Source organism: Aptenodytes patagonicus, chromosome Z, assembly GCF_965638725.1.
Source record: "Aptenodytes patagonicus chromosome Z, bAptPat1.pri.cur, whole genome shotgun sequence".
Taxonomy (NCBI): domain Eukaryota; kingdom Metazoa; phylum Chordata; class Aves; order Sphenisciformes; family Spheniscidae; genus Aptenodytes; species Aptenodytes patagonicus.
In genome coordinates, this window is record NC_134982.1 from 34,439,233 (window position 1) to 34,454,893 (window position 15,661).

The 15,661-nt window shown below is 37.9% G+C and overlaps 1 protein-coding gene and 1 pseudogene across 1 annotated transcript in view; one reads left to right on the forward strand and one right to left on the reverse strand.

Moving 5' to 3' along the window:
* Positions 1 to 15,661, reverse strand: part of PTPRD (protein tyrosine phosphatase receptor type D) — a 1,297,197-nt gene that overhangs the window by 859,814 nt on the left and 421,722 nt on the right. The window lies entirely within an intron of this gene.
* LOC143172975 (E3 ubiquitin-protein ligase Topors-like) lies at positions 12,159 to 14,750 on the forward strand (annotated as a pseudogene).

A 15,661-nucleotide genomic window follows, 5' to 3' on the forward strand; every position in this document is an offset into this window, starting at 1 on the left:
GCTAATTCCTTTGAAAATACAGTCTGCAAGCATTATCTCAGAGTTCAAAATTAAAGAGGTGTTGCCATGACTAGACAGATGTTAATGACATCAACAGCTATTCTGAGGTTTATTACAGAGGCATCTTAATCAAGAGCATCTGATCTTCCTTTTGTGACTAGGACTGATGGGACACTTATGGTCTCAGCTATTGTAGTTCTGATGATGTATGTATGAATATTGCTTCCATGGATATAAAGCCACTGAGTAAACATTAGCTTTATTTATGGAATGGTATTTCTTAATAAAGTTGCAGCTGGAGGCCTTTAAACTAGAGCTGACTGTTGTATACTTACTTGTGCCAACTGTGAATTGTCAGTCAGTGGTATGAAGTGTTTACTGTCTGAGGAAAATGGTGATTAAATTGAAAGAAAAAAAAGTGAATATCTATCAAAATTAAACCTCTCTTGAAAATACACTCAATTACTGTCAAAAGACTTAAAGTATTTAACCTTTAATGTATTAATATTTGCCTCATACTGATTTATTAGGAATTTCAAGCTAAAAAAAATGTGAGATATTTCAGTTTGTTGATTGCCTTTAAGGATCTTCTTTGCAAAGGCCAGCTAGGTGGGGAATAACTAATTCCTTGCAACGGCTTGTTAATTATAGGTAAACACACACATTGGAAAAGCAAGAGGGTTCAGAATAGGGGCAGCAAACTAAAGAGTTATTTTGTGTACCAAAATCTTTCTACACGGGGAGAATGAAGTGGTATCAACAGATAAAATGCACAGTTTATGAACACCTACATAATGAAAATAAATAGAAAAGCATTCTCCAAGACATGGGTCCATATACACATTATTAATTCACAGCAGAGGAAAAAAAGAGGAAAATCTATTCAAAATGCTGTCTTGAGATACCATCCAGAAATCCTCATTATATCACAGATCATTTCATATCTGTGTAAGTGACTTTCCTTATATAACACAGTACACAGGAGAGCAGAATTTGATTTCTTAAATACGCTCTAGCTGGATGTAGAATTAGGACTGAAATGAATCGCTTCTAGTCACAGCATATTAATCTCCAAAATCCTCTTCATATGTTACCATTAAATGATAATTTTTTAATATTAATAGATCTTTGGAAGCACAGAAGATGCATGATCTTTCTATTCCTACTTAACTAGCTATTATCTAACACAAATATTTAACACTCAGTCAAAGGTATTACATCTTCAGTTTTGTATCTGAATAAGACAGATGGATAAAATACTGGCTGTTCTCCATTTTTACTCTTATAAAAAGAAGAAACAGCTGGGAAGTCTTGGCAATACCCTGATTTAAGTTTATAGGCACAAAAAAATAGCCATGAGACCCATTTAGACGAGATTTGTATGACTGTTTTGTAATATAAAATAAACAAACAACATAACTTGCATTCAGTATCTTTGTTTTCTGATAGTCTTGACTTTAATTTCAAGGAGTGCTTTAATTCCTTGTTTTCTACTTCAGCAAAATTAAACAATCATTCATGGTCTAATTCCAACATTTTCCATTATTTTCAGGTCCATAAGAAAGTTATTAGCATTTTCATTCACTAACTTCATTAGTAGAATTTTCTGGAAATTTAATCCTGGTTTGCTATTTCAGCATAAATTTGAACACATAGGCCTCAAACTTGATAGTCCAGAGGTGAGTAAGCCCACTGGAGCATGCAGATTGGGCCCAAATCACTGAGGTTATTTACTTTTCTTACAGTTTGTGAAGAGTTTCTTAACCATAAAGAGGCAGAAGATTTAAGCAACAGTGAATGTTTCAACTCCAGAACAGTTATTCTTAAAGAAAATGTAAAATTTTCTGCATGATCAACCTATACTTGACTCCCATTCTGCTCTTATACATATGATATAGAGGTATTCTTAATCATTATACTAATAATGACCTAATAAATGCAATAGCTCTTCATCATATACACATTACTTCATACTCCTAAAAGCACGTCTTAACATTATTCTTTCAAAATCACTGCAGGACTCTGCTACTGCCAAAGATAGTTATATTAATGTGCAATGACAGCAGTGTCAGAATTATGCCCAGACGGATTCATATTAGTTCATTAAAAAGTATCAGAACCTCTGATAGGGGGAGGGGGTCAGAATCTGTGTAAGTGGTCTGTATTAGTTCTGGCAGCTGAATTGCACCTGTGAGTGATAAAATGGTAATTGTAGCATATTATCAGCCTGCAACATTGACATTAACTTGTCACACCACTATACCATTACTTGGATGGAAAGGTAACATTTGTCTTTGATATCTTTTTAATTTTTACCAGAGAAAATGTTTTCTGTGCAAGACATAACATAGAATACTAAAGGAGGAATATTTCTACAGATATCATACTAATATCTATGCATCTGCTTCATTATTTTTTTCTCTATTAGGTTTATTTTATATTTTTCCTTTAGGTAAACCCGCTGTATAGTCTTCTCAACAGAAGCATGCGGAACACATCCAGAGAGCACTGTTCATCTACTAAACAAATTCAAGCTATGTGATTTGTCCTCTGTCTTCTAACCATGGTAAACTCATTGCTAACTTACGCTACAGTGTCTCAGCTACCTTCACAGCATCAGTTCAGACCTTTAAGCACCTCTGTTTTCAAGTCTGGATCTCAGCTTATCACATGTCTCCAAGAAGAGCTGTACAACACACTAACTTTTAACATAAAACTAGCATCAATATCCCCAGGTACTCTCTGTTATCACCTCAGCTTGTCTATCTCACCTTTAGTTTTTCTGGAAGCTGTCCCCAGTAAATAATCACCCCTACCTAAGGGAAGATTGTTTATTAGCACTAAAACTTACAAAACAAAACAAAAAAAATTATAACAATGACCACTGTGTAAACATTCTTATCGTCCCTTAAGTCTTACCATTTTCTGTACATTCAGAGATACTCCAATTACTACAAGTGTTTCTGTTAGTCATGTCCTTGTGTTTACATCACTCTGTTCTCTCAAGAAAAAGCTCACTAAAAGCTTTACTTTCATCCCCCTCTCCTCTGCCCCTTCTCTCCAGACAGTCTTAACCACTTAGGTTTTCTGTCTCTCTCCAGCCTCTCAACTTTAGTAAAACAGCTATGTAACTATGTAATACCTTCACCACTAAAAGCATGGCCCTTTTTTGTAATTGTGTTTTTTGTAAGGTGCCTTATTTACATCTACTGTTTTTCCATTAACCCCAAATAACTTGACAGGAATTATCTCATCAGCTAATTTGGACTCTTTATTTGTAACACTCCTGGCAATGCACAACACATTAAAAAGCTTTTCCCTCTGCACAGTTATCTTTTTTGTTTCTAGTTTTAACATTATTTCCTTCTGAGGAAGTATTTCAGAGACAGCAGTCTCAGTCCTTTAAAGGAAATGGAATTTTCTACCTCATCTCTGCAAATGCTTTCCTTCCTGCAGAATTGTAGATTGAAGGTGATAACTTTCAAGGCATGTTTTTTTCTCAACCTGAATGAATCTTGACATACTGTTAATATCAGTGGGATAGGAAGTGTGTATTGTTTGACACAGCATATACGAAGGACAGGGAGAAACCCCTTGCAGATGAAATAAAGATAATTATTTATGTTAATGAATTTTTAAAAAAAATCTGTTAAGAAACTTTTTTACTTGAAGGAGCATACAGTAAAGAACTGACCAAAAAGCTTGCTTCAGCAAGCATATAAGTGGTGATGTGAGTAAATGGCAAGGGGACAAAAGAGCTGCCAAAATACCCCAACACCACCACATAATAGCATCATGCTACAAGGAAAAGAGTACCTTCTTACCAATGTTTGCTTTTCATGTTACCTCATTCTGTAAAACCACTCTTGAGATGTTGTGTTTCTGAGCCAGCACACTGACTTTGAGTTCAGGGTTTGTGCAGAACACAGTTTACCAGACCCAAAAATACAACCGTGCTGATGGAGATAAACTGATGACACTTCCTGCTGAGTTAGCTTTATTCTGATCCTATAAAGTAGTGGACTTTCTTCCAAAGAGGATCTTGTTTTGGTTTGAAACAAGTAAGTGGAATTCCAATGATTTACAGATTAGTGTCACAAATTCTAATGATTTACACATTAATGTAGCACAATAACAGCCTCATTTTCCCTCTCCTTCAACGTTAAAAAATGAGGAAAAGGCATGTATGTTAACCCTAGTATTTTGGACACTTTCCAGTTTGGATAATTGCATTCCATCTACTAACAATTCTCCTGAAGTTTCAATTAGATGCAATGTTCTTTGTCACTGTCCTGAGCTCTTTGTGCAGTATTGCTGTTCACTGTTTAACAGCTGCCACTTTTCGCTCAGGAGGTGCTTGCATTTCAGTATTTAATGAGATGAGCCTTATAGCAGGGTTTTCAATTAGCTGCATTGTGACTTTTAAACTGGAATCTGTATCAGAAAAATTAGAAACTGTGGGAAGGTAGAATTTCTCAGAAAAATTTCAGGTAGCTTAGGAAAGAGTCAAATATCCTGTATAACACAAAGATGCAGAGAGATCCTGAAAGTCAGGGTTTCTATCCACTGAAATAAGCAGTAGGTTAGGGAATCACAATCACTCCACCTTTCTTCTTTGAGCATATAGAACTCTATTTATTTATTTTTTATTTGTTGCATTCTGTGCAAAATGGAACAGTTTGTGTAGGGAAGGCTGAGCATAACCTCAGTCCACAGACACCAACATCTCCTACTTTTCTCCTCCTACTGAAAAGAAACCAGATGTGCTTTTGAGTTCCATCAGATGTAATAGGGAATTGGGACAGCTTTATCACATCATGAGTGAATATTCTTTACCTAGCTGTAGCTGGAGTGGGAGGGAGGTATGATTGTCATTGCTATGTGTTGGTATAAAGGAATGACCCTAACTAGGAGAAAGGTCTCAGGAATTTTTGGAAGAGAGCTCAGAGCAAAGAACTGAAGAAGATACTCATCTACATCATTTGGAAAGATATTGAAACACTGGAGAAAATCTGGTGTAAAAAATACATTTGTCCTTATCACTACTTATAGTCCAGCTACAAGTAGTTTCTCAGTGTCATGTTTGTGAATTTTGCTGCTTAGGTCTCCACACAAATGTATGGGGGACCTAAAGCAAGCACTTAGACATTCAAGAGTCAGATTTCAGCATTCAAGATTCAAATTCAATCACTGAAAACTGGTACAACACAGGCATATTAAAGGCCATGTAGTAAAAGACTGAGGTAGTCCCCAGTCTGTGCTGGAACCCAGTGTCCAAACTATATGTGACTCAAGGCTTTTAACTGAGATTAACTCCTGTCTGTCACTCAACAATAAATACCCACTTACAGTTGGGTCATATTGTGTGCACTCCTGAAACAGATTTTCCACTTCAGTTTTATCTGGAAGGTATCCAGTTTGTAGACCCAGGACACAAAGTGAACCAAAGCCTGGTCAGTGGAGTCAGTCAGAAGATTAACTTCAAAAGCCTGGTCCAAACTCTAATGCTAATGATAACACTGTGTTTGTTAAATGTTATTGTAACCCAGTTTACTTGTAAATCTTAAAGTAAACAAGGACCACTTTACATTTGCAGATGATGCAAGCAAAAATGAAAGACAAATGGACAAGTTATTAATTCCAAGGTCTTATTGCTTGGACAGCTTTGGAAATAATATTTCTAGAATGCTGCTCTTTCTCAAACGCTCAGTTGTATACACTCTAAAAACATCCACAGATGAAGCAAGCCATAAAAGTAACTGTGAGTTATTTATGATGTCAACAGATGACATAAGCAAATACTTAGAATACAGCAAAATCCCAACAACAGATGGATTTTTAGAGATACCTACACAAATTTTTTAGCAAGATAAGGAAAGAATAGGTGTGATTTTTCTTAAAACCAAATTATGTTAAAAGAAGCAGGACAATCTATATTCAAATCTCTTCTTAGTTTTAATCAGCTACATATCAATATGTTTCTCCAGTTTGGTTGATTCATTTCCTTTTTTATTTTTTTGTTCTAGATAAAGGAATTATGGGATACTAATGACAGAAGGTATGTAAACATGCAGATATACAGATAGACATTTCTTGGAGCAATTTAAAATATACATAATTTCTGAGTTTATGCATTTATCTGGCCAGGTCTACGTTGGGTCTTCATAATCAGCATGTAATAAAATCACGAAATCTTTACTTCTTGTACAGCACCAACCACTATTGTTGAATTAAAATCTATCTAGCAAGGAATTAAATGTTTTGTTGTTTTTTTTTTTTTCCTTTACAGACCAAGAAACAGACAAAATTGTATGTGATACAGCAAAATACGTCAGAAGAACAGTCTTTCCTGTATTCCTATGTGATACAAGTACTCTTGCATACAAAATTTATTTCATAATATGTTCCATAAGGTTGAAATCTTCTTTCTTTTTACTAATCACTTCACCTTTCAACAAGCTTTGTTAGATCACTGAATCATGACGAATGATTCTTTACATATTAGGATACTCAGTTCACACTGATGAGCTAACAAATTAAAATGTAATATGAAATGATGACACTGAGAATATTAGCGACAGTCCTTTTGATGTGGGGAAAGAATTCATAATTAGACCAAGATTTGCCCTTTAATTAAAACATTATCACACTGATAATGCTGAATGAAATGCAGTTTTGAGGAATTCAGTGAAATAACATTAAAACGACAAGAAGCTATCACACATTTTTTGTCCTGAAGCAGCCGTATTTCATTACACAGTACTGAAGGTTAGAAAGCAATCAAGTGTGTTTTGCTGTCCCCATCTCAGGCTAAGGTAATTATTAGTCTGAGAGTTTCTCTCTCTCTCCCCTACCCCCCCTTATTTTTTTAACTGTGCTTACCCAAGAGGAAAATGAATAACAATACTTATCAGCACAATGCATACATCAATGATACTGAAGGCAACTGACCATGGCTGGAGCCATAGGTTAGCTGCAAATCCATTAGTGATTAAAACAAAAACACAAAACCAAAACAAAACAAAAATCTGTGAATCTAGGCTATAGCTGAGTGATAAGTATAGAAAAGTCACAAAACATGACAATGTAATTTACATTAATATTGGAACAGAAAGGCTCTTAAAAGGCCAAGTAACAGAGGTGAAAAGTTATCCATAAGGGGACTGAAAACAAACTTTCTAAAATAATAATAATGTCAAAAATCTTTCAGTCATATAGTTATCTGCACTTAGTTTGAAAAAAAATATTAATTTTAACAAAAAGCACTTTTTTTTTCCACAAAAACATGATAACTACCAGAAGGATTATAAAAAGAATAAAATAATTAAAAGACTGTTAAGATTTTAAGTGGGACAACGACCTTAGACTAAAGAGACACTAATATTTCAGGTTAAAAGTTGAAGATGACACATTAATTTTAAAATAATTTGTATTATATTTTAGGGTTTCTTTTAGTCTTGTTGATTGTCTTTTAAGTTCAAGTTGTGCAAATTGGGTTTTAGTAATTCTCATTTTAATTTCATATCTTCCACAGAAATCTCCATATGTTAAAAGTTACTTATTTTTATTTATTTTAGGTTTTGCCATTAACTATTAATATTTTGCAACCTCTTTAAAGTTTCATGAAATTTCATGAATGGTCTATTTCTACACTTACTACAAAATATTTCTTTTATATATTACATGAAAAAATTCCACCATAAATTTGATTAACTTCCTCTCCTGGTCAAAAGAAACTTTAAGAAGGAAGAGGCATCATTTTATATGCAGTTATACTTGAAAAAGGAAAACATTCATTTACCTAGCAATCACATTTCCAGATGGTCTTTATATTATCCAATATTTTGATTTAAATAAATGCATGTTTGTTATCTGTATCTTTTATCAAGTCTTTGTTTTATCAGAAAAATTATCTTAAGTCATTGTATCCAAGGATCAATATGACAGGTATAACTGAGACTGACAGGTTCAACATCTTATTGACTTCATTGAAGGATCAACTATAACTTCCTACAAGATGGAAAACCCTTGTTTATATAAAAGCAACCTAAGTAAAAGCTGGATTTCACAAAATAGTTTTGTTTCTGTTAACTTATTCATACTCACAATTTAAGCTATTCATTGTGAAATACAGTCAAATAGAGGTTGAATGCACAACTTTTTCTTATAAATTTCATCATTTATAAAGTACATCAAATATGTCATCTAAAATCCAGCTGTCCAAACTACAGAATGATGTTTGTAAATGTTGGTTGAAAAGCTTTATAAACTAAATTAACAAATTCACCAGTTGATATAATAAAAGGAAGGTATTAAATCCCTTCTTAAAAAGAATTATAAAAAAAAAGAGATCACAGAGTTCAGTAATAGTAACTGTTGTCTTTATCAAAGGAAAACCAAATATTTTCGAACAGAATAGAGATTTGAGAAACTTGTATGTTTCTATAGCATAGCATCATCTTTTTGCCTGAAGGGATGAGAGAATTGGGTTTCTACGACTGTTCAGAAAAATGTGTCAGGACTATCAATATTTGGATGTCAAAGTGTTGCATGTGTACAGTTTCAATTTGAATATTAGCTTAGTTGTTGTTTTATGGTTCTCTTCTATGTGTGGAAATGTCTTTACCTCTCCCACACATTTCCAAATATGTTTTTTAAAGTTTAGGTGGGGTTTGCTCTACGTTTTTTTATGAAACTTACTGCTTCTGTGTAACTGTATTCTTGGCTGCTTAAAACACATACAAAATGCAACCCCAAAGACTGATCTTCTGCACCAACCTGACTTTTTGTGAGAAAACTTCTCATGTGAATCTTTCCAACTGTCTGCTGTTGCAGTGATCTTTGCACGGAGGGCTATCTCAGGACAGGTTGCACACAGAATGGAATACACCCTTTTAGATGCACTCATTGCTGACCACAAACACACAACTTTTCCATCCACTTGTGTGTGTTCCTGTGCCTGTGTGCCTGTGTGTGTCTTGTGTCTCTGTATGACACACTTTTTGCCCAGCATTCAGCATGTGGTTACAACCCGCTCCTGGGCTTGCTGCAAAAGATGGTTTAATGACTTCTGTGTAAGTAACTTCGTCACTCAATTCCACTGACCCATAATGCCCGAGCATAATCTTGATACCTAAAATAACTTTAAAATAAATAGATTTATGGCTAAGCACAGTTGACAGTCTGACTAGATACAAAGGCACTGCATACCTGAGGATGGGTGTAGAAATCACATCTGGCTGTTTCTGCTATAGTTATAAAACCATTGACTAATTTAGGGTGGAAAGCACCTCTGGAGGTCATCTAGGCCAACAATCTCTATGCATGGTCCATCAATAGTACCCAGCACTGTTGGCCCAATAAAGCAGAGGTAGAGGGCATATGAAGAGTACAGGCCCAGCAGAACTTTGAGACTGGTACTCTAGGTTAAATACTTGTTTTGGTTTTTTTCCTTAAAGGATGGAACTAACTGTTCTCATATTTTTAATATGTAAAGGTTGGTCTCTTTTGGAAATGTACCTTGGAGGATGTTAATTAGAATCTTACTGAACCACTTCAAAACAGTCATTTAAGAATGGGGAAGACAAAGCAAGTCCTGCCTGTAATCTTCACATATGCCAGTATGATTCAAGCTCCACTTAAAACTTGCAACACTTCAGAGCCTGATTTTAATGTGAAACAGAGACCTGGAATTGCTTGAATAGTTTAAAAATTACTCATTGAATGTACAGAACAGGTAAATCACAGCACGTTATGTACTAGTAGCAATTGACCCTGGAACCAGCAGAACTCATAGCTTGCTGTGATGTCACAGGGTAATGAGCTTGGTGCAGGAGCACCCCTAGCAACGTCAAGTGTCTGGGTCTGCCAGTGCTTCTAAAGTCACTAGATTGGACTGTTGTCTCTCATCTGACCATAAGCCTTACTATGTCCCTCTGTTGCTTTTCTTGTTCATTTTCAATGCATCTTTCTCTGTGGAGATACATTCTTATTCTGTGATACTGTTCGAGCAGTACAGAAGCACCACTCAGCAGAAGCAACAGCATGCCAAGAGAACTGCCCAGAAGATCAACCTCCAGCTAGTTTCTCATGTGCCTTATCCCTGAAGAGCTTTGCAGAGAGTCTGCAACAAGGGAACAGCTGCTGATCCTTGAGAGAGAAAAAGAGGACAGTGAAGAAACAGCATCAGTAGGAAAAGAGGAATGTAGAACTGAAAAGCAAAAATAGGTCCTTTAGAAGTCAGAAAGAACAAACACCAGTGTCAAGGCTACACTTCTAAGGGTGGAATGAATGTCAGTGTTTTGAGGGGCAGGAGGTGTCAGTTGCTATATTTCTGACATGTCTGCATTTGTAAGGCAACAGCTGTTTTAGGACTTTTGTGAATACGTGATCCTACAGACTATGATTCCTATGATCCTATGTTTCCCTGAAAGAGGTGGTGCTACAAATGAGGACCTCCATTTAAAAATGGAGGAGAAAAGATAGTTCTGCTCTTGTTAATGAAGGCAGATGCAACTTTTCTTGAAATGTAGTTCCTAAGCCTGGACATTTTTCAGATTCCTTCCTTTCTGTGTTGGGATGAAATTTACCCATGATACCTACACTTCTCAAGTGTTCTGCAGGGAAACCAAGCAAAGTAATTAGTATTGTGTTGTCTCTTTGATATTCTCTCAGTGCTGGCTAATGCTGGCTTTTTTAACCTTAAAGACAATGGTTATGGGTTTATTTGTCTAGACTTCAACGATATTTTTTCTCTCTGGAAGAGTAATGAACTTTCTGTCTCTTTCTTTTGTAGAACATGACTTTAGCACCTAAGGAGTTTGCAGTGGATAGCAACATTTTGCCCTAAGCTAGCACAAGTAAGTTACACCAGATGCCAACAGATTGGAGGAGGGCCTCCCAGAGGAAGGCCACGAAGAAGATCGGGGGCTGGAGCACCTCCCCTATGAGGAAAGGATGAGAGAGTTGCGGTTGTTTTGCCTAGAGAAGAGAAGGCTCTGGGGATACCTTATAGCAGCCTTTCAGTACTTAAAGGGAGCCTAAAGGAAAGATGGGGAGGGACCTTTTATCAGGAGTGTAGTGATAAGACGAGGGGTAACAGGTTTAAAATGAAAAAGGGTAGATTTAGATTAGATATTAGGAAGAAATTCTTTACTGTGAGGGTGGTGAGACACTGGAACAGGTTGCCCACAGAAGTTGTGGATGCCCCCTACCTGGAAATGTTCAAGGCCAGCTTGGATGGGGCTTTGAGCAACCTGATCTAGTGGAAGGTATCCCTGCCCATGGCAGGGGGGTAAGAGCTAGATGATCTTTAAGGTCCCTTCCAACCCAAACCATTCTATGATTCTATGATTCTATGATTCTATGGTTGTTGTGGTTTAACCCCGGCTGGTGACTAAGTACCACACAGCCACTTGCTCACTCCCCCACAGTGGGATAGGGGAGAGAATTGGAAGGGGAAAAGTAAGAAAACTCGTGGGTTGAGATAAAGACAGTTTAATAGGTAAAGCAAAAGCCGCGCACGCAAGCAAAGCAAAACAAGGAATTCATTCACCACTTCCCATCAGCAGGCAAGTGTTTAGCCATCTCCAGGAAAGCAGGGTTCCATCACGTGCAACAGCTACTTGGGAATATAAATGCCGTAAGTCCAAACATCCCCCACTTCCTTCTTCTCACAGCTTTTATTGTTGAGTGTGATGTCATATGGTATGGGATATCGCTTTGGTTAGTCAGTTAGTTGGGGTCAGCTGTCCCAGCTGTGTCTCCTCCCAAATTCTTATGCACCCCCAGCCTACTCACTGGCAGGGCAGTCTGAGATGCAGAAAAGGCCTTGAGGCTGCGTAAGTGCTGTTCAGCAATAACTAAAACATCCCGGTGTTATTAGCACTGTTTTCATCACAAATCCAAAACATAGCATCATACAACTTACTATGAAGAAATTTAACTCTATCCCAGCCAAAACCAGTACATCTAGTGACTCTAAATGAGCATCTCCTGATTCTAAAGCCCTATCTGCTTGGACAGATTTGACAATGTTGGCTATCCGGGTCACTGCTTCCACAGGTTCTATTTCTGTTTTGTCCAGGAGTGGTCAAAAACCAAAGCACAATGCCTGCTCTGCAAGCAGTCTTTCTATTCTATTTTCCACAGAATTTGTGATGAAGACGACTTTAAGGAGTACAAACACAGACCTTCAGAAAAATGGCTGTTTTGCCAGCCCTGGTGGCTGGAGATTTCCTTACCATAACACCCTAACATGGGAACACCATACTTCAGCTGAATTCAGCAGTCTCGCCCTATCTCCTTTTAACTTAGAGGCATATGATCAACATGCCAAATATGACTCTCCTGCTCCATTGTATGATGAAGAGAGCTGTTCAGACTCATCAAATATTACAATATCTCGATATGAGGCAGATTGTCAAGAAATAGATGACAGTTCATCTGTGACTGGTATTGATCAATCCCCCTTGGGTGATGAAACTCCAGGGCTATCATGTTCCAATTCAGGAGAGAGAGGTTCATGCAACAATAAGTTCTCCTCTAGAGGTTTCAGAAAGTTCTGATGAGGACATTGCTGTGAAGAGAACTGAACAGTAAACTCAGTTACAGGCTAATGCTGACTTAAATGACAGTGAGTGTTCTTTGGACAATTGTGTTATTGTTGGGTTTGTTAAGCCATTAGCTGAGAGGACACCAGAACCAGTTGAGCTGTCTTTGGACACTGAGGAGTCAGTCAGGGAAGTGAAAAGGGAAGACCTGACTAAACAGCAGCCAACTCAGTTTCACAGTTGTAGTGACAGTGAACCAAGCAGAAGTTCTTTGCAATACTCCTCCATATTTTCAGAGAATGTAGGTAGGTGTAAGAGCTGCTCATCCCCGCCAGTCAAGAAGAAAGATGATAAGAACAAAAGTAAAGTAAAAGATCTATTTCTGCAGGACTTGATCTGGAGCCCCTCTTCAGGAAGGGACACAATGTGCTCTCCTTGTAATCACAGATTGTGCAGAAAAGGAAAGTCCACGAGTCCACAATCCTATTCACAGCACAGTCAAGGCAGTCATGGCTGTAGGACTAGGACTAGGAAGGAGCATCATGGCAAAGGTCAACTTAAAAGGAGATGATCAAGAAACAGAGATAGCAGCATACACAGGCGCGAAAGAAACAAGAGGATGTTGAGAACTCATGACACCAGCACCTCTCAAAAAAGCCAGAGAGGTTCTCTAAGTCAGGAAAGCACTACATCCAGAGAAGTAAGTAGATCATGAGCACGTAGCAAAGACCCTAGCAAAAGAAGATCAAGAAGCATAGATAGTCATCATTATCATATGAGAGACAATTGCCAAAGTAGATACCAGGAGGGTTCTGCTTTTTATAGTCAAAGCATGGTTGAAGATGTCTGTGAATCCTCATGCAGGAGGAGCACTCAGTCTAATGCTCACTATTCAAGGCAAGCTCCTAGTCCAGAATACAGTACAGTCTTTTACTGAAATGATAGGTCTGCATAGCTGGAGAGGACTCTATGAGAGAGTTATTATGTTATTATGAAAGCTGCAGATCAAGGAGTCAATCAAGCAATAGGTCAAGGACAACTTCTGGAAGTACCGATGGAAGTAAAAGTGAAAAGCCTGTTGGAAAAAGGAAGTACAAAACTCACCACTTGGACAATGCAGTCAAGGACAGCACAATTCTAGAGAAAGGAAATGACCACAAGAAAACTTTATCAAAATTCAGTGACTGCTACAAAAATAAAGATAGCCTTTCAGACAATCAAGCAAGTAGCAAGACAAAGTGTAAGATAATGAAAAAAAGAGATTACGAGTCCAAGTGTGGAGACACTTTATAAAGGAAAAATGATACAATCAGACATCGTAAAAAGAAAGAGGAAAAACATAAGAATAAACACCAGCAAGATCACACAAGTAACTCGGCACATTCTTTTCCAGTTGTGATAAAAATTTATAGTAATAGTGATAAGGAGCTAGAAAGTATTGAATTTGACAGCAGCATTACTTGGACAGGCATAACTCAGGTAAATGAGAAGGAAAATGAGTCTCCATCTTCTTTTCTGGGAATGAGAGAATGTGAAGATATTTCGAGAGTCAGCAAGGAAACGGGAGTAGCCACCAAAAATCATAGTGGACAGAGGCCCTGGAGGGTTGGGGTTGCTGAAGCAGGCAGTGTCAGCATGAGAGATGCTGCCAGCAGTGCTGGGCCTCTGCCCTTAGAGAGTTCTTGGGCCACCAGACTGAGTTCCTGCTGGAAGCTCCTGGGCCGGCTGGTCAGTTCTCCCCTCTGCTGCAGAAAGGCTGTAGTCATGTGGCCCAAATCTCTCAGACTGGGTCTGTGCTTCCTGCCTGGGATGTGCCAATCCCTCTTCTGGGGCTGGGGAAGGTGGGGTGGTGGCAGGTCTTTGGCCAGGTCTCACTCATCCCTCTTCCATCACCCTGGGGAGCTACAAAGATCACCTCAGTCCATGCAGCAGCACAGACAGCAGTGGTCTAGGAGGACAGGACCTCCCTGACAACACTAGCTAGGTATCCACTGGTGGAAGTTTAAGCCTGGGTACCAGAACAGTTTTACTCCCCTCTGGTGCTTTCAGTTTTCTGAACAGTTGTTGGTAACCGTGGAGATTCAGCTGCTGAAGGAGAAAAGAAGGTGGCCACTGCTGAGATGCCAAGACAGTGGCCACCTTCAGGAATCCTTTGGTGGACACCCAAATCGGTCACGGTCATGGAAAGCATATGTTTAATGCAATAGGAGAAACCTTGATGGTCTCCTTATCAATGAACAGTAACACTTAGCAGGGATAGTTTAAAACTCACTAAATGGACTCCTGGATTGTGGTATCATACATGAAGGTTATGAAAGCATGTCCCAGGGAAAATAATTTCAATGGAAGCATTTGATTCCATTAGCAGTGCTAATGTATACCCAGTGTACAAATCTAATCTGTAGGACCAGGAGGCACTTCCCAGTCCCTAGATCTAGGGGCACATCTTGCTTACTGAATACTGTTAAGGGCCACAAATACTTGTTTCCTCTCTCCTCCTATAGCCCTGTTTCCTTAGATTGGAGAGACCCAGACACGCAAAAAGGGAGCATGCAATATATACCAACAGGTCCTGCTGTGTTAACAACAGTATAGGCACTCCTCCTCCAGAGAAATTGCTTTTTTCTTTATGTAATGGGGATAAGGTTGGCCAATATTAACAATTGGCTGCATATTTTGGAAAATCTAGTATGTGGACTAAACAGATTTATAGACAATTGCACAGCTTTCTCTGAACATTTAAAGGAATGTCCCAAATAGATAAAAACATGCAGACAAATGTTGTAAAGAGTTAATTCCAGGAACTCCACATATAGCTTATAGATTATGAAACCCCTGATCTTTGGTTTTTGTTTCTGAGATCGTTTCAACTGGGATAGTAACAGACTTGATTTCCACTAATTTAAGTCAAAGTCATTGCGTACTTGTTTGTTTTCAGATAATATATAGCATTTGAACATCTACACACATGAGCATAGTTCTTGGTCATCAATGTTTGGGAGCTGGGCTTTAAAATTCACTGGCTTCAATAATAGACACTAGCTTCTCTTTTTGTATACTGAAATTGTGGTCTAAAAAAAATTATTCCTGTAAGCAAGACCTCTTTACTT